This window comes from Capricornis sumatraensis, chromosome 17 (genome assembly GCF_032405125.1).
Source record: "Capricornis sumatraensis isolate serow.1 chromosome 17, serow.2, whole genome shotgun sequence".
Taxonomy (NCBI): Eukaryota; Metazoa; Chordata; class Mammalia; order Artiodactyla; family Bovidae; genus Capricornis; species Capricornis sumatraensis.
Window position 1 is genome coordinate 71,335,334 of NC_091085.1, and position 24,875 is coordinate 71,360,208.

Below are 24,875 nucleotides of genomic sequence, written 5' to 3' on the forward strand. Positions count from 1 at the left end.
TCACTCCAAGGAAGGGGAAAAAACCTTTTCTGCCATGTTCAGAATGGTGGCCCAACACTAGAGCTTCTGACGGGGGCAGGGGCAGCTCGATTCTGCCTGTTTCTCACCGGAGGGGTGGGGGGCACCCCGACCTCCACCTCGAATCTGAGGCCTGGCCGGCTGGGAGCCCTGGTCCTCTCTCAGCCTCCCTGATGTGTCTCCCAGCTGATCACAGCGAAGCTCGTTAAAGCTTGGCTTTGGAGGCCTGGGGCCTGGGACAGCCCGTGCCTGTAGTGGTAGCACCTGAGGAAGGAGGAAGAGGCAATTTCCCCAAATCCGCCCAGAGGCCAGGTTCTCCCAGCTGCTCTTCCAGGCTCCCTCCACAGCCCCGCCCCAGTGTGCTTCGTCCCCCTGGAAAGCTGCTTCCTCATCCCCTCCTTCTCCCACCCTCCTCCACTTCCTCCCCTCTGCTCACCCCCTCCTCCCCCCTCCAGCCTCTGCAGATGAGCAGACTGAGGCTCAGAGAGGTGAAAGGACTTGCCCATCCAGCTCCCAGTGGTGGAGACAGGGATTTCATCATATCGGGCTAAGTCGCTTTAGCCGTGTCCAACTCTGTGCGACCCCGTGGACTGTCGCCCGCCAGGCTCCTCTGTCCGTGGGATTCTCCAGGCAAGACTACTGGAGTGGGTGGTCATTCCCTCCTCCAAGGGGATCTACCCCACCCAGGGATGGAACCCGCGTCTCTTACGTCTCCTGCATTGGCAAACAGGTTTTTTAACACTAGCGCCACCTGGAAACCCCATCATCAGATTGGGTCTGTCTAATCCCAAGGGCTCTGTTCTTAACCACAATTCTGTGGATGGAGAAGGTGACAAGTCCTGGGAGCCAGAATGTATTCTTAATTGAAATGTTTGAGTCAGTGGGGTTTTTATTATTATTATTTAGTTAGTTAGTTTAAATATAAATTTATTTATTTTAATTGGAGGTTAATTACTTTACAATATTGTATTGGTTTTGCCATACATCCACATGAATCTGCCACAGATATACACATGTTCCCCGTCCTGAACCCCCCTCCTTCCTCCTTTCCTGTACCATCCCTCTGGGTTGTCTCAGTGCACCAACCCCAAGCATCCTGTACCACGCATCGAACCTGGACTGAGTCAGTGGTTTTTAAATTTGAGCCAGCCTCAGCATCCCCTGGTGGCTTGTTAAGAGCCTGCATTTCAAACAAGTTCCCAGGTGAGGCTGCAGCTGCTGGTCCGGAATCCACGCTTTGAGAACCACTGGTCTCAGTGACAAAGCTTTAGATGGTGATGTACGGGGTCCCCCTCATGGGGTGGAAACATCCTCTCCTTTGGACCAGGAGCTGCTGCTCTACTGCTAACTGGTGGGTGACCTTGGACCAGTACCTTGCTATCTCTGGATCCAGTGTCCCCCATCTGTACAGTAAAGATTTGGATGAGCAACCCTAGTAGAGGGTGGAAGAGGGAGGTTTGGAGTCAGTCTGGGTCTGACTTCTGACTCTAAAAAGCTGTGTGACCTTGGGCAAGTGACTTAATCTCTCTGTGCTTCCAACTATTATCTGTGATGTAAAATCGTTAAACCAGATCGTTTCTAAGTGTAAATATCACTGATTTAAGGGCTGAGGATGGTGGGGAGAGAAGATAAGGTTCTCAGCCTGGTCAGATGGTGAATGGCATTCTTCCCTACCTGCACAAGCTTTTGGAGGCCTGAGAAGAGGCAGGTGTCCCTTCTTCCTGCCCTCTCCCTCCTTTGCTCGTTCCCCCTTCTTTCTTTTTTCTCTCCCATCTGTCTTTCTTTCCTATGCCTCCTCCTTCCCTTTTTCTCTGTTATCTTTTCCCTTCCCCTCCCCTCCCCACCCTCCCTTTCTCTTTACCTTTGTTCACAGGTTATTTCCAGCATCAGCTTCTAATTAGAGTCAGTCCTGTCTCTGTGGTGTGACCTAGGCGCCCTTGGCATATGGACTTTCCTTCTGTGGGCCTAGAATCCTCGCCTGTAAAATGGGCGTGCGTCACCCCCTGCAGTGTTGTCGGAGGTTCCTGGCTTAGCCCCGAGGCAGCACCCAGCACAAGCCCTTCAGTTAGTTCTTTAGCTTGGAGGCTAAGGGTGGGGTTCTGGAGCCAGGAGGCCTGGCTGGAAGCCCAGCTTTGCCACCTACTAGCTGTGTGGCCTTGGGCAAGTGACTTGACCTCTCTGTGTCCCAATATTCTCATCGGAAAATGGGGGCAGAAATAGTGCTCACTTCGGTCCTTCATGAGGTTTAAGTACCATGTGCCTAGCACACTGCTTGGCTGTCAGCTATTTTGATTATTCACAGCTGATGGTGATGTTGCAGGGCACTGTGCTAAGTGCTGGGAATAGAACAGGAGATGAAACAGACCCATCCCCAAGAAAATCCCAGTGTAAGTGAGAGACATACTCTCACAAACCAGAACAACACTGCATCAGTGCTGTCCTGGGGGGAGCCCAGAGCAGCCCCCCAAGGGGCAGGGAAGTCTTCCAGGAGGTGGCCCCAAGCTGAGACATGACGAGGGAGCGGGCGACTCAATAATAAACATGTTCATAGGAATTTTGTATAATAAAGTAATTGGACAAGTGTGCAACGATGTGTTAAAACAACCTAATCACCCAGTTCCAAATACTAATGGTTGAATAAACTATGGTACATTGAATGAATGGAATCATTAGCAACTGTTAAAATATGGTAAGGTATATAAACATAAGCACAAATATATATAATCATTAAATGCAAAAGCAGATTGCAATATGATACTTAGAGATTGACTGAGTCACTTTACATTTATATAAAAAATGCATGTGTGTTCAAATCAACGTTTTAAAGATACTTATCTCTGGGGAGCTGGGTTTAGGATGAAAATAGAATTTATGTTTAAACAACACGAGGTCTGAACGTAGTTAAAAGTTTGATGTCATTTGTTAGCTTTCTAGAAACGGTACATGAATCTACATTCAATGATCAGGTTTTTGCTTCCCAAATGAACAGAGTTCCAGAAAAACATCTATTTCTGCTTTATTGACTATGCCAAAGCCTTTGACTGTGTGGATCACAATAAACTGTGGAAAATTCTGAAAGAGATGGGAATACCAGATCACCTGACCTGCCTCTTGAGAAATCTCTATGCAGGTCAAGAAGCAACACTTAGAACCGGACATGGAACAACAGACTGGTTCCAAATAGGAAAAGGAGTACATCAAGGCTGTATATTGTCACCCTGCTTATTTAACTTACATGCAGAGTACATCATGAGAAACGCTGGGCTGGAAGAAACACAAGCTGGAATCAAGATTGCTGGGAGAAATATCAATAACCTCAGATATGCAAATGATACCACCCTTATGGTAGAAAGTGAGGAGGAGCTAAAAAGCCTCTTGATGAAAGTGAAAGAGGAGAGTGAAAAAGTTGGCTTAAAGCTCAACATTCAGAAAACTAAGATCATGGCATCTGGTCCCATCACTTCATGGGAAATGGATGGGGAAATAGTGGAAAGAGTGGCTGACTTTATTTTTTTGGGCTCCAAAATCACTGCAGATGGTGATTGCAGCCATGAAATTAAAAGAAGCTTACTCCTTGGAAGGAAAGTTATGACCAACCTAGATAGCATATTGAAAAGCAGAGACATTACTTTGCCAACAAAGGTCCATCTAGTCAAGGCTATGGTTTTTCCTGTGGTCATGTATGGATGTGAAAGTTGGACTGTGAAGAAAGCTGAGCGCCGAAGAATTGATGCTTTTGAACTGTGGTGTTGGAGAAGACTCTTGAGAGTCCCTTGGACTGCAAGGAGATCCAACCAGTCCATCCTAAAGAAGATCAGTCCTGGGATTTCTTTGGAAGGACTGATGCTAAAGCTGAAACTCCAATACTTTGGCCACCTCATGTGAAGAGTTGACTCATTGGAAAAGATTGATGCTGGGTGGGATTGGGGGCAGGAGGAGAAGGGGACGGCAGAGGATGAGATGGCTGGATGGCATCACCGACTCGATGGACATGAGTTTGAACTCCAGGAATTGGTGTTGGACAAGGAGGCCTGGTGTGCTGCAATTCATGGGGCCGCAAAGAGTCGGACACAACTGAGCAACTGAACTGAACTGAACATTTGCTAAAGGACTTCCCCTGGTGACTTAGTGGTAAAGAATCCGCCTGCTGAGGCAGGAGATGCTGGTTTGATCTCTGGGTCAGGAAGATCTGCTGGAGGAGGAAATGGCAACCCACTCCTGTATTCTCGCCTGGAAAATTCCAAGGACAGAGGAGCCTGGCGAGCTACAGTCCATGGGGTTGCAAACAGTCGGACCCAACTTAGCAAGTCAACCACTACAACAACATTTGCTAAAATCCAATATTATAGGACATTTAAATTTTTGTTCATTAGATACTGCAAAAAACCTCATTGCTATTTTAATTTACCAAAAAAAAAATAAAAAATAAAAAAGGAAACAGAAGGTCGTGAGGCCACGAATAGGGGCAGGAAGCAGGAAGGGCATCCAGGTGGAAGGAGTCGCATGCACAAAGGCCTGGGGTGGGGGTGACGGGCAGTGGGACGCCAGGCAGCTGCGCTCGTGCTCGTGCTCCTGCGTAGTCTGTCTGGAGCTCCGGAGGCTCTTGCTGGGAGCAGACGCGCTTCCCACAGCTGCCCTGGGGCCTGCATGTGCTCCTGGTTTGTGCTCAGACGGTGGGCACCGCTCCCAGCTCCCAGAAGGGCGGCTCGTCCCGGGCAGACCTCGCCACCAGCCGCCGCCCGCCTGCCCGCCACAGGCAGCCTCCCCAGAAGGCCCCCACTCCGTGCAGCTGGCCGCCCCCGCCCTCGGTCAGCCCCGTTTCCTGCCCCTCCCTCTCTCCTCCCTCCAGCTGTTTCTCTGGCAGAGTCCTGTCCCATTCAGCCCCCAGTGAGCAAAGAGGGCAGGACAGACCGGGGGTCTCCCTGGGAGCCTCCGGGGGATGAGGATGTTCGGGGGGTGCTGTGCTCTGGGGTCTCTGGGGGGCCCATGAATGAGGGGGTGAACTGGTTTCTTGGGCAAACGGCCCCAGGCAAAGAACAGTGTGACTTCGAGGAAGAAGTTGGGGATCACGCGTCTCCTGCACAACCTCGAGTGACCTGAAGTCAGAGAAGACCTGGGCAAGACCAGCCACAAAGGTATCAAGCTTGGCTCTGACATTGATTGCCCAGAGGAGTCGGGTTGCAGGGGTGGGGGGCGTGGGAAACAGTAATAGAGAAGCTCTTTGGCTCTTGGTAAAATGTAATTTTTGTCAAAATGGAAATGGCTCTATTATGATTTTCAGATTTCCAAAGTGATGCATGCCAATTGGAAAAAGCCAGCGAGGTCACCATAGTTATAAAAAGCAGCGAACTCTATGTTTCTTTTCTGTTAATGCTCCCGACAAGCCTACAAGGGAGGTACTTTCATTGTGCACGTCTTACAGGTGAAGAAACCGAGATTCAGATTGGGGAAGGCACCAGCTCAGCGCTGTGGAGTCGGGTAGTGGGGTGCGGAGCTCAAAGTCTGTATAACCCACCTTTTTAGCTGCTGGAATGCCCTACCTCTCAGCTACAGAGAAGAAAGAGGGGTTCTGAGCCCAGAGGTGAACCTTCAGGTGCCTCTCTGTGTCACTCACTGACTCACTGACCAACCTGTGATGTTTGTGGAGTGCCTACAATGTACCACCACGTAGGAGCATCTGAATGTGGATACATACACCCTTTTCTGACAGCTTGTGTGGTACCCTATGGTGACAGTGTTGGTCTCCCAGTCCCACTCTTTGTGATCCCATGGACCATAGCCCCCCAGTCTCCTCTGTCCAAGGAATTCTCCAGGCGAGAATACTGGAGTGGGTAGCCATTCCATTCTCCAGGGGGTCTTCCCAACCCAGGGATCAAACTTGGGTCTCCTGCATTACAGGCAGATTCTTTACGGTCTGTGCCATCAGGGAAGGCCATGTTTGGTACCCTACCTTGTCCTTAACCAGGGATCATGAACCTTCGTCTGTATTATCTGCGTCCCTCCAATATGCATTTTAAAGGCTGCATGGAGAAGATGGCTTGGGATTTATTAATCATCCCTCCATGTGGTTGCTTCCTTTTTTTTTCATTATTATAAACAGAGCTGCAGCGGCCACTCCTAGTACATCATCTTTGCCTGTGTGTCCTGTGGACAACTTTCCCAAGGTGAAATTGCTGGCTCAAAGGTTTGTGTGTTTTTAAGGCTTTCGAGGCTTTTAGCCACATTGCCCTAGAAGGTTGTGCTGGCTTGCACTCTCCTGGCCCAGTATTGGGGTGTGATATTCTCACAGCCTCATCTACACTGGTTGTCACCTGTCTCCTAAAATTTCCCTGATGGCAAAGGGGAGAATAGCATCTGGCTGCTTGAGTTTTCATTTGTTCCTTCATGCTGAATATCCTCTACAATCTTGTTATTCACTTTTGTGACTATCCTGTTCAAGTCCATCCCCATTTTTTTTTTTTTTCTTTTGCTGGCATGTTTGTCTTTTTTCTCATTGATGTTTAGGAGCTCTTTGTATATGAAGGATATGAATCCTTTGCCAGTGCTAGCTATTGAAAATCCCAGTCCCCCCTCTGCTTTCAGATGAGCATGTTTTAAGTAGGTGAGCCATTTGGACCAGCGTTTGGCAAAATTACAGGCAAATAGCACATCATTATACTCAAGTACCTGCTCCTTGCTGTCAGTCTGATCACTCAGACCTATGTAGTTCAGAGAGGCTAGAGAACAAGTGGATGAGTCTCGGGTCTGTCTTCTCTCTCTGTTCAAGTGCCCGGCTCCCAGCTTCCTTTTTGCCACCCCTGACCTCCTCTTCAAGATCAGCCTTCCCTGTGGTTCTTGCTGTTGATTTAGACTGAGTTGAATTAGACTCAGGACTTCTCAAAGGGCCATCCTGGGACCATGAGCATCAGTTTTTTTGAGTTAGAATCCCTGAGGATGGAGTGTGGGAGTCTGCATTTTGAACCAGCACCCCTGACAATCTTGAGAACCACCGAGCTGGAATCCTTGATCATCCCCTTTGCCCAGGTTTCTGGGTTCTTTGCTGCACGCACACTGAGCTTCTTTTTTTCATTCCTAAGCAAATATCTATGCACTTCTGCGAGTCTTTATCTCCTGTGTCAGCAGGAAAAGCCAGGAGGCAATGGTGGAGAAGAAACGAAACTCAGTCTCACACCACAGAAAGTCAGATCACATTAGCAGTCATCCAGCCTGCGGGCTTCGACATTATTTTAAGCCACAGAACGCTTTCCTCCGATGAAAATACATGGAGAAGTGCACTTTAAAGACAGATAAAAGTGATGTTATTCTAGTGGAGGACTCCAGACGGCAGCTCATTGAACCTCCCTGTCACTGCTGAAGGGCCTTTAGGAACGTTCATGGCTCCGGGGGGCAGATTGAAAACTAGAAAATGTACTCCAGATTGTTAAAACACCGTCGTTTTTAACCACTGTTGAATTTGCTACGTGACCTTAGGCAAGGTACGCCCATTCTCTGGCCCTAAGCATCTTATTTGAAAAAAAGGAGGTTGAATGTTGTATTAGTCAGGGTCACAGTTGCAGTAACAAATAGACCCAGTGTGTACAATGGCTCCAGGCAAACAGACATTTGTTAGAAGTCAGGCATTTGTGAGTGGAGCCTGGTCCTCTTCCACAGTGAGTCAGTGAGCCACCGCACCTGGCTACTATCCCTTAGACATCATCCCCGAGGAAGGAGTGCATGGGGGAGGGATGTTTGCTTCTTAACTGTTTCCTGCCACACGTGGGAACTGGTCGGGGAACCAGTCTAGGTGCAAAGGAGGCTGTGAAATATGGCTCATGGTTAAGGTGGTTCTTTCCCACCTAGGGCTGTGTACTGTGGAAGGGAGAACGAGTTTCTGTGGATGGCTCACTGTCTCCCCCACAAATACGGTGACCTCTTGGGTCCCTTCCAGTCTCTGGTTCTAAATTCTGAATTTTTGTCAGTTGATCTTAGAGTTAACGCAGTGATGTTGGGCCCAGAAATACTTTCCTATCCTCAAGATAATCCCCATCAAATAAACCAAGTAAATGTCTACATTCCAGGCCCCTAAACATGGACTTTCCTGGAACATGGGCAACTGCCATTCTCTTTCACTCCTGGAAAAAGGAAACAAAAATAACAATGTTATTGAGCTAAGCACTTTTACTGAACCAAAGGTTTTTGTATCCACTATCCCATTAAATCCCTCTACAACCCTCATGGAGAAGCTTCATGATTAGCATTCCCATTTATTTTATTCTTACTTATTTTTGTGTGTGTCACTTGTGTTTATGTTTTTTTATTTTTATTAAAAAATTTTTTTTGGCTGCGCTGCATGGCTTTGGGGGTCTTAGTTCCCTGACCAAGGATCGCGCTTATGCCCCCAACAGTAAAGTGCAGCGTTTCAACCACTGGACTGCCAGGGAAGTCACAGCAATGTTTTTTTTTTTTTTTTTCACATGAAGGAAGTGAGGCTCAGGAGGTAAAGGACTTGCCCAGGGTCACACAGCTCAGAAGCAAAAGAACTGAGATTTGAACTCAGAATATCTCACTCCTGTCCTAGGGTCCCACTGCACACTGGAGTGCATGTGTACAAGGCTGAGTGTGTGTGAGCGCATGTGTGCGATAAAGGTCAGAGTTTACCTCGGGCTGTATTTCCCCAGGGTGGGGTATAAGAAAGTGGAAGTGCAGGAATCATGGTCCAAATCCCCAGAATGGGCCAAGCTTGCTTATTAGAAGGCAGCTGGGTGGGTGTCTCGGGCCAAGGAAGCCCAGCACGACTAAGTACTATAGTCACCAGCCGGAGAAAAGAGAAGGGGGCGCGCGAGCACACAGCCTGAGGCCGTCTGTGGGTCCTAGATGTCACTGAGGCCTTGACCTGGCCAGGCACGGAGTAGGTGCTTGTGGATGATTTCCTGTGAATAAACTCCAGGAGTTGGTGATGGACAGGGAAGCCTGGTGTGCTGCAGTCCATGGTGTCGCATAGTCAGACACGACTGAACGGAACCGAACTGAAAACCCACTGGGAGTAAAAGCTGCACCTTTGCGAGAACTCAAGCTGGGTCAGGCTCAGTCCCTGTTCTGAAGGTCTTGGGGGAAAGAAGGCAAGCTGGTCACAAAGACTGTTCTTCAGTCACTCAGGCAAAATTTATGAGCCCCTGCTCTTTATCTGGCACTCCCCAAAGCACTTCCTGCTTTTGCGGAACTTTGGAGGGGCCGGGGGTCGTAGTTATGTTTGCCCCCGTATTAGATCTGAGGAAAGCGAGGTCCCAACTGGTTGAGTGACATCCCCAAGGTCCCTTGGTGATATTAGGGACCTGGTGTTGATCTGGCCCCCAGGCCAGAATTCCCTATGTGGCCCTGGCTGAGGTCTTGGGCCTGGGGTGCAGGTTGGCAGTCACTTTGTGCTGCTTCTGAGTCCCAGGACATGGCGTTTTTCAGGCAAAATTAGGAGACAGGTTAATTTACTCTTTTGGAATCTCTATATTTTTGCCACGTTGGCACAAGCATGATAGAGAGTAGCATTTCTTGCCCCGCTGGGTGGAAGCCAGAGGCCTTGCTAATCCTGTTGCTGCTGTCTGGCTGGCACAGACTCTGCAGCCTCAGACTCTAGAATTCACATCTGTCTCTGCCTTTCTACCTCTTGCCGCCTCTGTGCCCTTATCTCTAAGGGAGGGGATACTCTTAGGGCTGTTGGGGGTTAAACACACACGAATATACAGGAGCACTTCCTGGTGGCTCAGACGGTAAAGAATCTGCCTGCAATGCAGGAGACCCGGGTTCGATGCCTGGGTGGGGAAGATCCCCTGGAGAAGGAAATGGCTACCCATTCTAGTATCCTTGCCCGGAGAATCCCATACACAGGGGAGCTTGGTGGGCAACAATCTATGGGGTCCCGAAGAGTCGAACATGACTGAGCAGCTAACACACTTTCAGACAGGAGCACAGAGCACACGGCCAGCTTGATGGAGGCACTTCTATTTTTATTCTTGGGGAAGTGGGTATTGATATTCGCCTTTAAATGTCAGGGTTGATGTGGGCATCTTGTGCCTTGTGACCCCAGGTTGCCAGGGCAGGGAAGGTCATTTTGGCTAGGCTCCAGGCTTCGCGCCTTGCCCTATGGGCTCTGGTGGGTGGGAAGGGGAGCGCTTCACCCACCGTAGACACTCTGGCAACCGTGGAAGTGTCAGCAGCTGAGTCAGCGGGGGGTTGGGGGGGTGGTCAGCTGCTCTTCAGGCACACTGTCAGAATCGGTTCTGCTTTTCTTGGGGGACATGTCTCGGATCCTCTGATCTTAGCCCTGGGATCCCGCTGAGGGCAGCTCTTGTGCAAGGAGGTGGGGGCGTAGGGTGATTGGATGCTCAGTTTTCCCTGCTGGGGGTCATGGGTCAGAGAGACTGGAGGGCTGGTGGGGTGCAGCCAGGTAGACCCGGGCTCTGCTCCTGGGAACCAGTTACCTCCGGGAGCTGGGGCAAGTCACATGACCTCTCTGAGTCTCAGTTTCCTTTTGTCTCAGAATTTTTTTAAAAGATTTTTTTTGATGTGGACCATTTTTAAAGTCTGTATAGAATTTGTGACAATATTGCTTCTGCTTTATTAGCCACCAGGGAAGTCCTTTATGGCTCCAAGGCATGTGAGACCTTAGTTTCCCGGTCAGGGAGCGAACCGGCAACTCCCGCATTAGAAGGCACAGTCTTAACCACTGGACCACCAGAGGACGCCCCATCTGAGTTGTTGAGAGAACATCTGCCATGCTCAGTCAGTGATCTGGGGTGGTGTTTAGGGACAGGGGACATTCAAAACATCCCCATCCCTTGTTACTGGGATTTGTTCGATCATTTGTCAGAATCTATGATTTCCTGGGTGGGGAATGAATGAAGAGCTCAGATAGTCAGTGTGTGAGGCTGCTGCTGCTATACCAACCACTGCAGACTTTGTGGCTTCAAACAATATACATTTATGATCTCGGCTTTCTGGAGCTCAGAAGTCTCCAAAGAGTTTCACCCACACCTTTGCAACCTAGAGCTTATTGCTAAAGTCACTCCCATCAGTCATTCAGTGTGCAGACTCCCACAGGAGCAAAGAGGGCGTAGCTTTGATTGGGGAAATCAGGAAACAGTGTCTGGTGATGGGAGCATATATTTGATCTGGTTCCAAGGATGAGTTGGCCTTGAGTGCCTGGAGGAAAAATTGGCCAGAAATGAAAGATATTTCTGGCTGGGAGAGTGCCATGAGCAGAGGTTTGGAGGTTTGACGTGTGTGGGGTATCTGGTGTGGCGGGTGGAAGCAGGGAGCGACCGGAGGCAGTCTGGATGTTCTGGAGGGCCTCAAAGGTCCCATCCAACTTTCTGGGTGGTCCAGTATCCTCCATTTCACCGGAACAGCATCTTATTGTCCCCTGACCTTGCCCTCCCCAAACTCGGCGCTTAAACTCAAACATTTGGACCATCGAAGATTCCAGACGATCCCAAGATAATTGAGTTTGAAATTCCAACTTGGCAGAAGGGTATGTTGGTTTGTGGATTTATCTCCTGGATTGTCTGGCCCAGAAAGCAGTTCAAAGGGGAGAATATTTCTCTGCATTGGTGGCTTTCTGGACTGGATGTTGGGTCTCATCCCCTAGTCTGCCCAGGACTTGCTGATACCTGTGGGCATCGAGCTTGGGACAAACAAGGGCCTTCCTTCAGGGTTAAAGAGAGTGATTTAGGATGACAGCTGTGACTGGCACGGGATGTGTTTCCTGGGGGAGAGGGCCACTGCCCACTGGTGCCAGATGAACAGGCTGGGCATTGAAGGGTCTGCTGCGTCCCCGTTGCCAGGGGTAGAGCTGACTGACGTCAGAGCGGGTCTTCTGGGAGCATCGGCAATCCTCAGTTTCTGTTATAACAGATGTGGCTCACGGGGGCCTCTTCAGCCATCAGGGATTTGGGCCAGGAAGAAAAAGGACGTCCCTTGATTGAGAAAAGAGTGGCCACCCAGGGTAGAAGCAGGACTCTGCCAGCTCACGGACCTGTCCTGAAACCTGTTCCTGCCCTCGCTGGCTGTGAGACCTCAGAAAGGACATTTAACTTCTCTGAGCCTCAGTTTCCACCACGGTAAACTGGGGGTGATAAAAGGACTTTCCTCATGGTGGGGGTGGGCATTGGATGCTTTGTGTGAGATGCTGAGTGGTACAGAGTTGGGGCTGAAAACCAAATACGGCTCGAACATAAGGGGCCTGGCTCAGATGTCGGGGGGAGCTGTTGGGAACCAGAAGTCCTGAGCCAGGAGAGGCTAGAAATGCCAGGGATGGAGGGTGCCAGGGTCAGAGCCTCACCCCGGCTTCCCTTCCCCCACTTGCTGGTGTGGCCTGAAAACACGGCAGGGTCTGGGAGGAGACCTCAGATCACCATCCCCCCTTTCCTGGGGGGCGGTGGGGCCTGGCCGGCTTACATGGGCCTCTCTTTCTCTGTGTTTCCTCATCTCCTGTGAAAAATCCCAGACATGAAGGGAAGTCAGAAGCAGGGTTCTGGGGAAGGGCAGGGCGGCTTCCCAGAGCCTGACTGGGCGACGCCCTTTATCTGCCCATCACGGATTCCCGGTGGGCCTGGGATCCATCAGCCTGGGGCCTGGAGTCTCCTCCCTGTCTCTGGGCCGGCCTCTGCTCCATGCATCCTGTCTGCTCCATATTCTCGGCCTCTCCCCGTTCTGGCAGCTCACATTTTCCGGGGGGCTGGGAAGCCAGCAGCACCCCAAAGTTCCTCTTTCTAAGAGTTTTTTAAAACAAGTTTATTATCTTCGGCTATGCTGGGTCTTCATTGCTGCGGGCTTTCCTCTAGTTGCGGTGGGTGGGGGTTGCTCTCTAATTGAGGTGTGCAGGCTTCTCACTGAGGCGGCTTTAGGTGCTAGGGCTTCTGTAGTTACGGCACGTGGGCTCAGTAGTTGAGGGGCACAGGCCTAGTTGTTCCTCGGCATGTGAGATCTTCCTGGATCTGGGATCGAACCTGTGTCTCCTGCATTGGTAGTCAGATTCTTTACCACTGAGCCGCCAGGGAAGCCCTCCAAGAGCTTTACGTGTCGTTTCCACTGCCTGAAGGGATTGGTAGTTTTCACTCAACAAGGCTTGGCTGGACTTTTTCCCAGTCCTGCTTCCTGCTGCCAAGATCCTCTTTGGGGACCAGTCGTTCCTCTCTTGGTATCATGCACACTCATCACAAAAGTTGGAGACGGGGCAAAGGGCCCTATTTTACAGCCGAGGAAACAGAGGCCCAGAGGGCTATCGGTGCTCACCCCTCCCTTCCATTCCCCAATTCACAGCTTCCCTCTCTGCTTTGGGAACACCTCCCAACCCTCAGTGAAAGTGAAAGTTGCTCAGTTGTGTCCGACTCTTCATGACCCCATGGACTGTAGCCCAGCAGACTCCTCTGTCCGTGGGATTTTCCAGGCAAGAAGACTGAAGTGGGAAGCTGTTCCCTTCTCCAGGGGATCTTCCCAACCCAGGGATCGAACCCAGGTCTCCCGAATTGCAGGCGGATTCTTGAGTGCCACTGAGGCATGCACTGGTTGCGCAAAAAGCCAGTGCAAGCCTCAGCGGCCCTGGCCTTCTGTCCTTGAGTGGGGCTCACAGAGTATCGATTCAGTTTGGCGTTAGGCAGACCTGGGTTCGCATCCTGAGTCACTTGAGGACCAGCTGGGTGACCTCGGGTCGGCTCCTGTCTCTCACCTGTAAACAAGACTGACGGCAGGTCCTTCCCTGAGTCATGGGGGTGAGAATGAAAGGAGATGATCCATGTAGAGCGCTTAGCAGTGGGCCATGCACTTAGTGGGTCCCTGCAAAGACTTCTGGGCCCTAAAGATGAGGTGCCTGGCGGGTCCTCTGTAAATAATTTCTGAAATGAGATTGACTTATTTAATCACCCTCTTCTGCTCCAATCCCCAGTCTGTTAGCAGCTATTTTTTTTTTTCTTTTCTTCCTGTAAAGGATGAGGCTCAGTTAGAGACTGAGATCAGAGAGGTTAATTGGCTTCCTAAGGCCACACAGCTCATAACGAAGGGAGTCAGGCTGCCGATGCCTGTGTTGGACTGGACACCTCAAGAGCTGTTCCTATCTTCCTGGTCCTCTGTCCAGAGCCCACCCGCCCTCCTCCTCTGTGATTTCCAGTTCTTTCCACTGATGTCACACTCTCCCTACACCAATTAGGGTTAGCTCATGTATCTTCCCTGGTGGCTCAGCGGTAGAGAATCTGCCTTCAGTGCAGGAGCCGCAGGACACTTGGGTTTGATCCCTGGATCGGGAAGATCATGGCACCCCACTCCAGTATTCTTGCCTGGAGAATCCCCGTGTACAGAGGAGCCTGGTGGGCTACAGTCCATGGGGTTGCAAAGAGTCAGACACCACTGAAGCAACTTAGCAGGCACATGTCTTCCGTAGCTCGATCGAAACATGAATGAATCTCACGTGCCATTCCTCAGAAGCCTGTTCTCATCCAGACATTACACGGAAAACGAAAGGGATCTACTCTTTCACCTTGAGGCATCAGCAGCTGATGACAGCTGGCAGGAGAGGGGTTGGTGAGCCGGCTGCCTCCAGCCAGCACGGAGCATCCTCCAGGGTGGACCCCTAGGCTCTGCACACAGGTGAAGGGAAGGGGAGGCTCTGGGCAGGGATGCTGCAGGGGGTCAGTAAGGGGCAGCCTCCCCGGCTTCAAGGACGCGAGGACAGGCGGGGACTGAGTTAGCTCTGTGGACGTCTGTGTGACGACTTCCTCACTCCTCCACTGGGACCTCTCTGCTCCTTCCTTTTCTTGTAGAGTCGCAGTGACTTTTATTTTTTTAAATGTGACAAAGCTGCATATCAGCAGAGCTGAGAAACCGAGCGAGCCTGGGAGGCCATGGGGGTAAGTGTTGCAGTCTTGGCAACCCCTCGTCTACACTGCCTGCCTGCCTGCTGGCCTGCGGCTTTCTGTCAGAGCCTGCGGGCTGCTGTGGTTAAAGCGTGGTCAAGGCTGCGTCCTGTGACGTGAATGAGGAGCCTGGGGTCCCGTCCCCTTCTGCTGAACTGGTAAAACTGTCCTCTGACTCGGGGAGCCTTCCTTCCCTGCGTGTGTGTTGGAACCGGTGCCGGGAGACCAGGGGGAGAAGCCCGTCCTGTCCAGGTGTGTTTGGAGAGGCAGGATGGCATGGTGGTCGGGGCTTCTGGAATCCGACCGCTTGGCTTCAAGTTTCTTGTCTTCCTAGCTCTGCAGCCTCGGTTTCCTCACCTGTGAAGTGCGGGTGATGCTGCCTTGAAGGCCTTGTAGAGGGAGAGCTGGGGGAACATGGGCTTCCCAGGTGGTGCTGGGGATAAAGGATCTGCTTGCCAATACAGGAGATGCAAGCAACCCGGCTTCGATCCCTGGGTCAGGAAGATCCGTTGGAGGAGGGAATGGCAACCCACTCCAGTACTCTTGCCTGAAGAATCACCATGGACAGGGGAGCCTGGCGGGCCACAGTCCATGAGGTCGCGCAGAGTCGGACACAACTGAGCGCCTAACACTTTGCAGGAACACAGACCTAGGGAGGGAATATTTTAATTTTTATTATTTTGGTACTGCCTGCCACTGGTTGTTTAAAGGAAAGAACCTGTGGTTGGGGAAGTTGGACACGTGAGGGACACGCTTAGCTTGGGGCCCAGAGTTCGGTACACGCGTGGCATTTGCGACTTGGTCACGAGCTGTCTGTGGCCCCGGGGCAAATTTAGTGACAAGCTCAGCGCCTTTCTGCTTTCTTGCTGCGGGGCTTTGGCAGGTTGCTGCGCCTTGCTGAGAGCCGTGTTCTAGAAAACTGGGGCTCTGTCAGCTCCATCCCTGGTGGTTGCATGGATGTGGGGGTGACCTCGGAGGGGGTCCTGGCCTCAGGGCAGCAAGCAGTTCTGGAAGTACCTGAAAGGCCTCTCTGGGAATCATCCTTGCCCCTGGGGTGAAGGTGGAGGTGGTGGTGACCGGCTGGTTTCTCTCCTAGAATGTCACAGGCAAAGGTCGGGGGCACCCCCAGACACTCGGTTCCTTAGGCGGCTTGGAAGCGTATGGGGTGCAGAGCAAGGCCACTGTGGGGAGCCGAGCTGAAGGCGGGCTGCCTCGTCCCTGCCTTTTTCCTTCCTCCTTTCTTTAGCGGCCCGGGCTCTGAGCCAGCCGACATCTTCCAGAACTTGAGTGGATGGATCTTTGGGCAAAACCAAGCACTTTCCCGTCCCGGGCAAAAGGGTCCTCAAGGCCAGATGCTGGCTGCATGCTGGGTGGTTCTCTGCTCTGGGAGCTGGCTGTGGTCAGAGGAAGCGTGCCCCAGCTGACCAAGAAACATACCCTGGGCGCCCACCCTGCACCCAGCACACCATGGCCCCTTATTAACCGTCTGCAGGGAATGAACACAGGAGCCCAGTGAGCAGCGGGCCACTCCCGGATACTTTGGGGACCTTCACTTGAAGCCCCCTCTTTCCCTTAGGAAAAACCAATCCTCACTAGAGTTATTCTGAGGTTGTGTGCCTTGTTTTTAAAAGACACAAAATTATTTTGAGGCCATACACTGTGAAAGGGACTTCCTTAGTAGCTCAGATGGTAAAGAATCTGCTTGCAGTGTGGGAGACCCAGGTCCGATTCCTGGGTCAGGAAGATCCCCTGGAGAAGGAAATGGCAACCCACTCCTGTATTCTTGCCTGGGAAAATCCCATGGACAGAGGAGCCTGACAGGCTACAGTCCATGGGGTTGCAAAGAATCTGACATGACTAAGCAACTTCACTCACTTCACACTGTTTAAAAAAAAAGGCATGGGAATTTTGTGTTCAGCACCATAATATTCCTGGCCATTTAAAGACCAGAATTGTGTCCCTTGGAAATCTTTGGTCCAGCCCACAGAGAGGCCCCATCCAGATGAGCTATGGCTCATCCAGAGAAACCTGGGGTAGGGAATGCCTGGGTCGTCAGGTCGGAGGGGTGCTCTCATAGACTGTTCCCTTGCCTTTCCACTGTATAGAAGAAGGCACAGAGAGGTTAAGTGACTTGCCCAAGGTCACACAGCTGGTAAGGGCAGAGCCAGAGTTTGGACCCGGAGGGCTCTAACTGCAGCGCTTGCAATCCCAGAAGAGGAAACTGAGGCCCAAATGTGACGTCAGAGGAAGAGGCCTGGTGTCCAGCCCGTTTCTCCAGCCATGCTGGCTCCTGAGCTTGGCCCAGCAGTGTCTGGGCCCCGCATCCTCAATGCTGGACCAGAGGGCACCTTCCAGCTCAGGGTCCTTTGGAGGATTCGTGGGCTCGTGGCTCAGAGAGGGGAAGAGAATTGTGCAGATTCTCTGAATTTAGGAGCGGAGTTGAGCCTGGAACCCAGACCTCTTATTTCTTGGTTTCCCTCGGGGGCAAGATCAAAGGTTTGGGCCGAGAACACAGCTGTGATGCAGGTCTCAGCTTCCTTGGGTGTCAAATGATGGCGTTGACAACCCCAGCCTACTGGAACCTGTTATCTGGCCCTGTTTTTCAAACCAGCCTGCAGAGAAATGAAAAAACAGACAACAGAGTGAGTTTTTCTTGTAAAGTGTTTACATCTTATAAAGGTGAGGCCCCGTGCCATCGATTTTTATCGGTCTTAGGTACCATTTGTTTCCTGAAATGGTGAGGATGGTCAAGGACAGTTTTGTTTGCCATGTCCTTGCTGGGCCAACATGAAAAGCTGGCAACTCCGGGACAGTCCCAGAAGCGTTTGGGAAATGTGACTGGGTCGAGAGATGCCACAGTTTGGAGTTCGCTTGAGCTGAGATGGTCTCTTGGGCTCCTTCAAAGTGAGGCTGAGGGGGGGACGCCCAGAAGGGACGGAGAAACTGTGCGTGGAGGTGAAGGCTCCGGCTGCCAGCGGGGATTGCAGAGGGAAGGAGGAACCTGGCATGCCGTGAGTGCCTGATGAGGGCGACAGGATGCGACGGTTGCCATGTGAGGGCTCCGTTCATGACTCAGAGTCTGGGCAGCAGGCGAGGGGAGAGGGAACTAGGGAAGAGGAGATGACAGGGGGAGATGCTGGTCATGGACCAGAAGACGCAAGACGGGGAGGAGAAGCAGAACCCAGAGAAGGGGGCCAGGAGCCTGATCCGGCTGGGAGCGAGGGGGGCTGAGTGCGGAGGAGTTGAGGGGCTCTCCAGAGCCTCTTTTGAAGTAGAGGAAACCCAGGAGAGAACGAATGAAAGACAGAGACTTGTCTTGGCTTCTGAGCTACGCATCTTTCATTAAAAACAAAAAAACAAACTTTTTATTTTGTATTGGGGTGTAGCTGATTAACAAACGATGTCATGTTAGTTTCAGGTGGATAGCCAAGGGACTCAGCCACACTTATACATGTATCCCATTCTCACCCAAACTCCCCTCCCATCCAGGCTGCTATGGAACATTGAGCAAAGTTCCCTCTGCTCTCCAGTAGGTCCTTGTTGGTTTAGATGTCTGTCTTGGGTGGAGGAGCCCCAGAAGCAGAGCCCGAGGGTTCAGTGAATAGGAGGTGTCCAAGGCGTGTCTCAGGCAGGGCCGGGACCTGGGGGAGCAGAGGGAGGCAGGGCCAGCCCTGTTCCGGTTGGCGCTCATCGTGACTGCACATTCTGACATTTTGCTCATCAAGCAGGTTACGTATTAGTTTTGATTTTTAAATATTGCCACGAAAGTATTATTTATCCTGATGAGTGAGCTTGGCGAGGCATACCCTTGCATTTGTACTCAAAGATCTGTCAGGGGGAGAAGCTCAGCAAGAATCTGGTCTTGAGTGGAGACCAGCCTCAGCCTGATCCCAACAGGGGACCCTGGACCCTGAATCATACCTCACGGCAGCTCACTGCTTAGTTGGGGGCATTTCTCGGGAGAAGGGGACAGCTGTGAGTTGTGATATTTAGCACTCTGTGCAGCTGTGAGCTGGGCACCCCCCTCTAGCCCGTAAAGGTGATCTGGGCTTACACCATCAATACCTATTATAATATTCTTTGTGGTTCTTTGAGAGATGGCAGTAAAATTTTGAATTAATTATAAGTGCTTATGTCTATCAGCTTATTTTTTGAGTATGACTAAGATAGAGCTTCTGGGCCCCGCTTCTATTCCTGCTGTAGAAGGGTTGAATGAATGGATGCTTCGCAGCAAGGAGGGTGTCCTGGCTGGAGGGGAGGGAGCAGGATGGTCAGTGGAGCTAGTGTGTGTGGCCCCACCTGAGGGGTGGGCTCATTTCAAGTTGATTCATTTCCTTGGAAGGTGGGAGCTGGGGAGAGGACGGCCAAGTGGAGTAAGGAGCTGTGACTCTGGCCTTGGAAAGAGGAGCAGAGAGAGGAGGAATCTGGCTTTGGGTTTCTTAGGAGGGGGAGTTACTTCCTCGCTGCTTGCCTGGTACCTGGCAGATAGTATGTGCGCATTGAGGTTTCCTGAATGTATAAATGAGAAATATGTAATCTGTCATCAGTGTGAAAGAAGCTCCGAGAAGAGGTTTTGTAGAGTCACGCTCTCTGATGACTGGACCACATTCACGTCTGGGACAAGCCATACCACCGTAAGAACTGTAATCACACTTGACAACCGTAATAGTAGAAACAGTGGTGGGTAATTTACTGAGAACTTAACGTGGTCCAGGCCTTGTTCTGGGTGCTTTATATTCCTTCTCTTATTTCGTTTTAATACCAACTTTGAGGAGTATGTACTATTTCTGTTCCATTTTATAGATCTAGAAACTGAGGCATGGAGAATTTAAGTGACAAAGACGCCTCATAGGTCATAAGTGGCAGAACTGGGATTTGAACTGGAATGGTCTGGCTCTAGAACCCGCCCACTTCACTATCTCCTGTTGACCATGGCTTTGGGATCAAGTTCTGGCTCCTCTCTTTTCTAGCTGTGTGACCTTGGGCAAGTTTCTTGACCCCTCTGAGCTTCAGTTTCTGCAGTTGTGAGGTGAAGGTAGTATCAGGGCTCTTGGGAGTCTGGAGCAAAGTGAGGGATGGGAAGGATCCTGAGGGCTGATGGTGGTGGTTCCCATGACTCAGCATCACGGCAGTTTCAAGGGTCCCCACTTGTGGCTACAAACTGCGGAGGCCCTTGGAAACCTACGCCAGTAAGTCATCGCCAGGGTTCTTGGCAGGAGGGTGGGGAAAAGGGAGGGGGGAGACAAAGCCTCCTCTGTCAGCCCTTTGGGGCCCGCCCCAAGTTGGGAAGATGTGAATGCTACAAAGAGAGAGATGAGGAGTGCCTGGGCGTGGGGTGGGCACCCTGTTGCCCGCCAAGATTCGTTCTTCATGAGAAATAGGTGGAAAATTACTTTGGATCCTTTCCTGAGAGGCTGGGAAGGCAAGGGCCAATTCATGGAGGGGAGAGGGTTCTCCACACCCCAGGCATGTGATCCTGGCTTTATTTTGAAACAGAATGAAACCTGAAAACACCTTCAAGTTGGCAGCTGCTGAGGGCTGTCAAGGTTGCCAAACCAGCTCCAGAAAATGACTTCCCTTGGGTTTAGGAACCAGGCTCTGAGCTCCGGGTCAACACCAGGAATCTGGCTGGTCCGTCACGACCCTGTTGTCTGTGCAGCCTGGTTCCTCCAGCTTAAGTGCCTTCTTCTCTGAGAAACTGCAGGGTCTGGCTCTACCCTTCGGTGTTGTTGAGGGGCCCTCGGGGCTAAATCCGTCTCCCTCACTCTGCAGACAGTTTCATACACCACAGAATTCTTTTCTGATCCCAGCCTACATGGCTCTGAATCTTTTTTTTTTTTCCGGATAGATTAAAGCACAGAACAGCCAGTGAAAAGCAAGGGCTTAAAACTTGCTTGCTCATCATAAAAGGATTTCAGAGCCCCAGACACTATGAAGAACAAGCGAGGAATGACATGGGCACACACACAATGATTTCTTATAATTATTGTAACACATACATGATGGTGAGCTCTAACATTAAAAGACTGGAAACAAGCCAAGTGCTCATCCTTGGGAGACTGGTTAAGTAAATGATGGCAAATCCAATGATGAAATACGATGCAGCTATGAAGAAGGATGGCTACTTCTTACATACTGATAGAAAATCATCTCCAAGGTGCATTGCTGGGTGAAAAAGACAAGATGACAAATAGTGTGTGTAACAGACCAACCTGCGCAAAACAGGGAAGCACTTAGCATATATGTTTGTTTTTGTTTAAAGATACTCTGAATGGGCTCAGATGGTAAAGAATCTGCCTGCAATGCAGCAGAACGACGTTCAATCACTGGGTCGGGAAGACCCCCTGGAGAAGGGAATGGCAACCCATCTCAATATTCTTGCCTGGAGAATCCCGTGGACAGAGAAGCCTGGCAGCCTATAGTCTATGGGGTCTCAAAGAGTTGGACACGACTGTGCAACTAACGTGCACACAAACACACACACTCTGAAAGGAGACATAAGACACCAATAAAAGGATTTGGGTGCTGTGGGGACTGGGTGGATGGTGGCAGGTAAGGAATGAGGATTTGCATTCTTGTCTTTTTATAATTTTAGATAATTCTGAATGTCATCAATTAGAGGGAGTCATGCCTAGTCAAAAATTTCTATTAGAAAGGCCAAATTAGAATTGTGCATGGATGCCCATTAGGCTAATAGCAAGTGCATTATGAAGTAGGATTATAAACACTAATGTCTGTGGATTTCTCGTAATATTGTACATTAGGTCCTCTACCTGACTCCAGCTTCCTCGATGTTGCAAGGAGAAGGTTCCTTCTGGTCCACTTGAATGTAGCCTGAGAGGGTCCTGTTCAAGGCTGATGTAAGATCCACTCCTCCTTCTAGCACCACCGCATCCTAGGGGCTAAGACGTGCTCCTGGTGGTCCCTCGTGGCCTTGGGTGGTCCCGCCAATGTCTCACAGCGCACTGGCTGTCTCATTCCAAGAGACTCCTTGAATGCCTGACCCCTCGATGAAGTGTTTCCAGGAGGGATAGCCGATACTCAATGGGCCCAGAGTTCCTCTGCAGAAAGTAATGACTGAAAAGCTGTGCTATTAGGGGTTGCGGGTGTCCTTGCCAGAATCCTGTTTCTACACATCAGGGTAACAGACAGGCAAGCCCGGGGCAGTGCACGTCGTGACGTCCCAGGCCTATCCTGGCTGGTGAAGAGCATGGTTGGGTTTAGTCTTTGTCATAGAAAATAATGTCCCGCTGGGCTTCCCTGGTGGTTCAGATGGTAAAGAATCTGCCTGCAGTGAGGGAGACTGGGGTTCGATCCCTGGGTCGGGAAGATCCCCTGGAGAAGGGAATGGCAACCCACTCCAGTATTCTTGCCTGGAGAATCCCATGGACAGAGGAGCCTGGTGGGCTACAGTCCACGGGGTTGCAAAGAGTCAGACACAACTGAGCGACTAACACACTGCCGTGCCAAGAGTATCAAAACATCAGAGAAATGGCATCGGGGAGAATGCCTTCAGGGCCCCATAGTTCAGGCCCTTTCCCAGACATTCTAGAGATTGCTTCCCATGAGGCCGGCAGTGCATAACCCTGGGTGTCTAGACGAAAGCAAATAGTCACTGCTTTCCTGGCACGTCTGGGGAAAGCGGCTCCTGCTAATGGCCTTTGGGGACAGAGCTGCCAGGCTACAGGAAGGGCCGCAGAGTTCAGGCAGCTGGTTTGGAAGCTTCGGGCAGCCTGAACCTCAAGGCTGCATCCACCATCATCTCGTCACCGAGGATGCTGACCTGTGTGCATCCTGCCGTGCCCTCTGGACAAAGTTCCTTCTGCTCCTGGTCCCCGAAGGTTTCGCTTTCCCCCAGCATGCGTTTGTTTTAAAGCAAGGGGCACGTGACTCCTGTAACTGATTTTGCTTTTCCAGGCTAGGAATCTGGTGCGTCTGCTGTGTGGCCCACCCAGACTAAGTATTTAGGACATTACTTACCGTCTGCATTTTTCCTCTCAGCCCTGGCTCCGTTCTCTGTCTCCGCCCACATTTCCCTTCCTCCTTTCACTCCCACTCTTAATTCACGTTCCCTTGGATACGGGAGCCTCTGTGGAGCTTCACCCCTGACCCCCAGCCCTTCTGGACCAAGTACATAAGCCAGGACACAAGCAAACACATAATTTGAAAAAAAAAAAAGAAAAAGCCTGCAAGTCAAAGCAGCCTGTGGAACACCCCTTCTCTCTGGCCCCGGGGGAAACAGCCATTCCAGTTGGTGGGAGTCAGCAGGTAAGGGGTTAAGAATGGTCCAGAGGAAGGTTACAGTGAGGAAGTGGCCACTGCCAGGGGAAGGAGGTGGCTGGCTTATCCTGTGTGACTCTAGGGGGCTGAACCAGGCTTGAGCGGAACGTGGTAGGTTGCTGGAGTTCAGGTTAGTAAAAAAAAAAAAAAAAAAGGAAGAGCTTTCTAATGACTTGGTGGGTTTTTCTAGAAGTTCTGCTGTGGAGCTCAGGGAGGAGAGAGAGAGGAGACCTTCTCTGGAAAGTAGCAGAACCCATCATAAATGGGTTTATGAGCAGAACCCAGGGAGAGATTTCTTTTTTCTGTTGATTTGGTTCTGAGCGATGAACTCAAGGGCCCAGGTGACTCCCGAGGGGAGATCCTAAGGGGAGGGTCCCCCATTTCAAGGTAAAAGCGAGTCTCAGAAATCAAGTGACTCACCAAGAGGGCTCTGCTTCCCGCTGCCTGTGTGATGATGTCTGACGTCTTTCTAAGCTCCACCGGGCACCAGTTTTTGCCCACGTTTCTCTCTATAGCATCCCCACACCTAGCATGGTGCCTGGCAAAGATCTGTGAAATTTAATCGAACAAAAACCTAAAACAAAGTTTGTTTTCTCTTTTTCTTTAATGATGGCAGAGCCAGAATACAAACGCAACATTATCTGACTCCAGAAGTAGTCACTTTCTTTAAACATCACAGACACAGGGTTTGCTTGTTGGAGCCAGGATTTTTATATAGGTAAGGCCGCCTACTCGTCCTGATTTGCCTGGAATGTTCTGGTTTTAGCACTACAAGTCCTGTTTCTCAGGACACCCTCAAATTGGGATGACTGGTCAATCTATACACCCTGCACGTGTGATGCCATGGAAGCTTGGCATTGGCCCACTCTGCAGACGAACAAACTGAGGCATGACCCAAGATGTCAGGGGCCCAGCTGGCCCTGGCACGCTTTGCTGCAGCTCTGTAGGCTTAAGCTCTCCTTGGCTCTGGGCTTCTCTCCTTCGTCTGTAACGTGGGGGTGGCACCCCTTGACGCTCCAGCCTCTCCAGCGATGGCTTATAGGATTCTGGAATTTCCTCTGGACTTCAGCTGTCTGTTTTTTCCTGTTGAGGGTGGGAAGCAATATTCCCAGGGAGACCCTTTCTGGGTTAAGGTTGAGTTTCTCCTTGGGAAGAGGTGACGGCACAGTGATGGGGTCAGGGTCGGGGGCAGCCTGTCCTTCCTCCTCTCCTTCCCTCCCCACCCCCCTCTTTGAGCCTGGGAACAAGATGGGATCGTGTATGTTAAATACTTCACCAAGGCCAGCCCTTCTGTCAGCTGGCTGGGCTGGAGCCAGACCATTCCAAGGGGCCAGAGCCTGCCTGAGTGCCCCAGGGGCCCTGCGGCGGGTGCTGGCAGCCTGGGCTGCTTGGGGGTCCAGGATCTCTCAGGGGTCCTCCCTGCTGGACAGGCTTCTGCAGCCCCCTACCTGCCCTGGAGCATGGTGGGTGGCAACTACATTTGGCTAGACGTGGCTGTGAAGGGTCCCTGAGGGCTCTTTCAGGTGGGGTTGTGGATATGTGAGAGACACTGCTGCCCTGCCTGCCCTGTGCATGGGGCGGGGGTTGGGGGTGGGGGGAGTCAGCAGGTGCAAGAACAAAGCGCCTTGCACACAGCAGAGCCCCCAGCCACCAAGGAGGGTCACAGAGTCACAGTGACTGAAGATGTGGGCCTCGGAACAG

At 51.2% G+C, this 24,875-nt stretch overlaps 1 protein-coding gene across 1 annotated transcript in view; it reads left to right on the forward strand.

Moving 5' to 3' along the window:
- The first annotated feature begins 5,045 nt into the window (after positions 1-5,045).
- CMKLR1 (chemerin chemokine-like receptor 1) overlaps positions 5,046-24,875 on the forward strand; it is a 41,155-nt gene continuing 21,325 nt past the window's right edge. The window contains exon 1 of the mRNA XM_068990237.1: positions 5,046-5,153. The gene's annotated coding sequence lies outside the window, so the exon portion shown is untranslated. The remainder of the gene's footprint in view (positions 5,154-24,875) is intronic.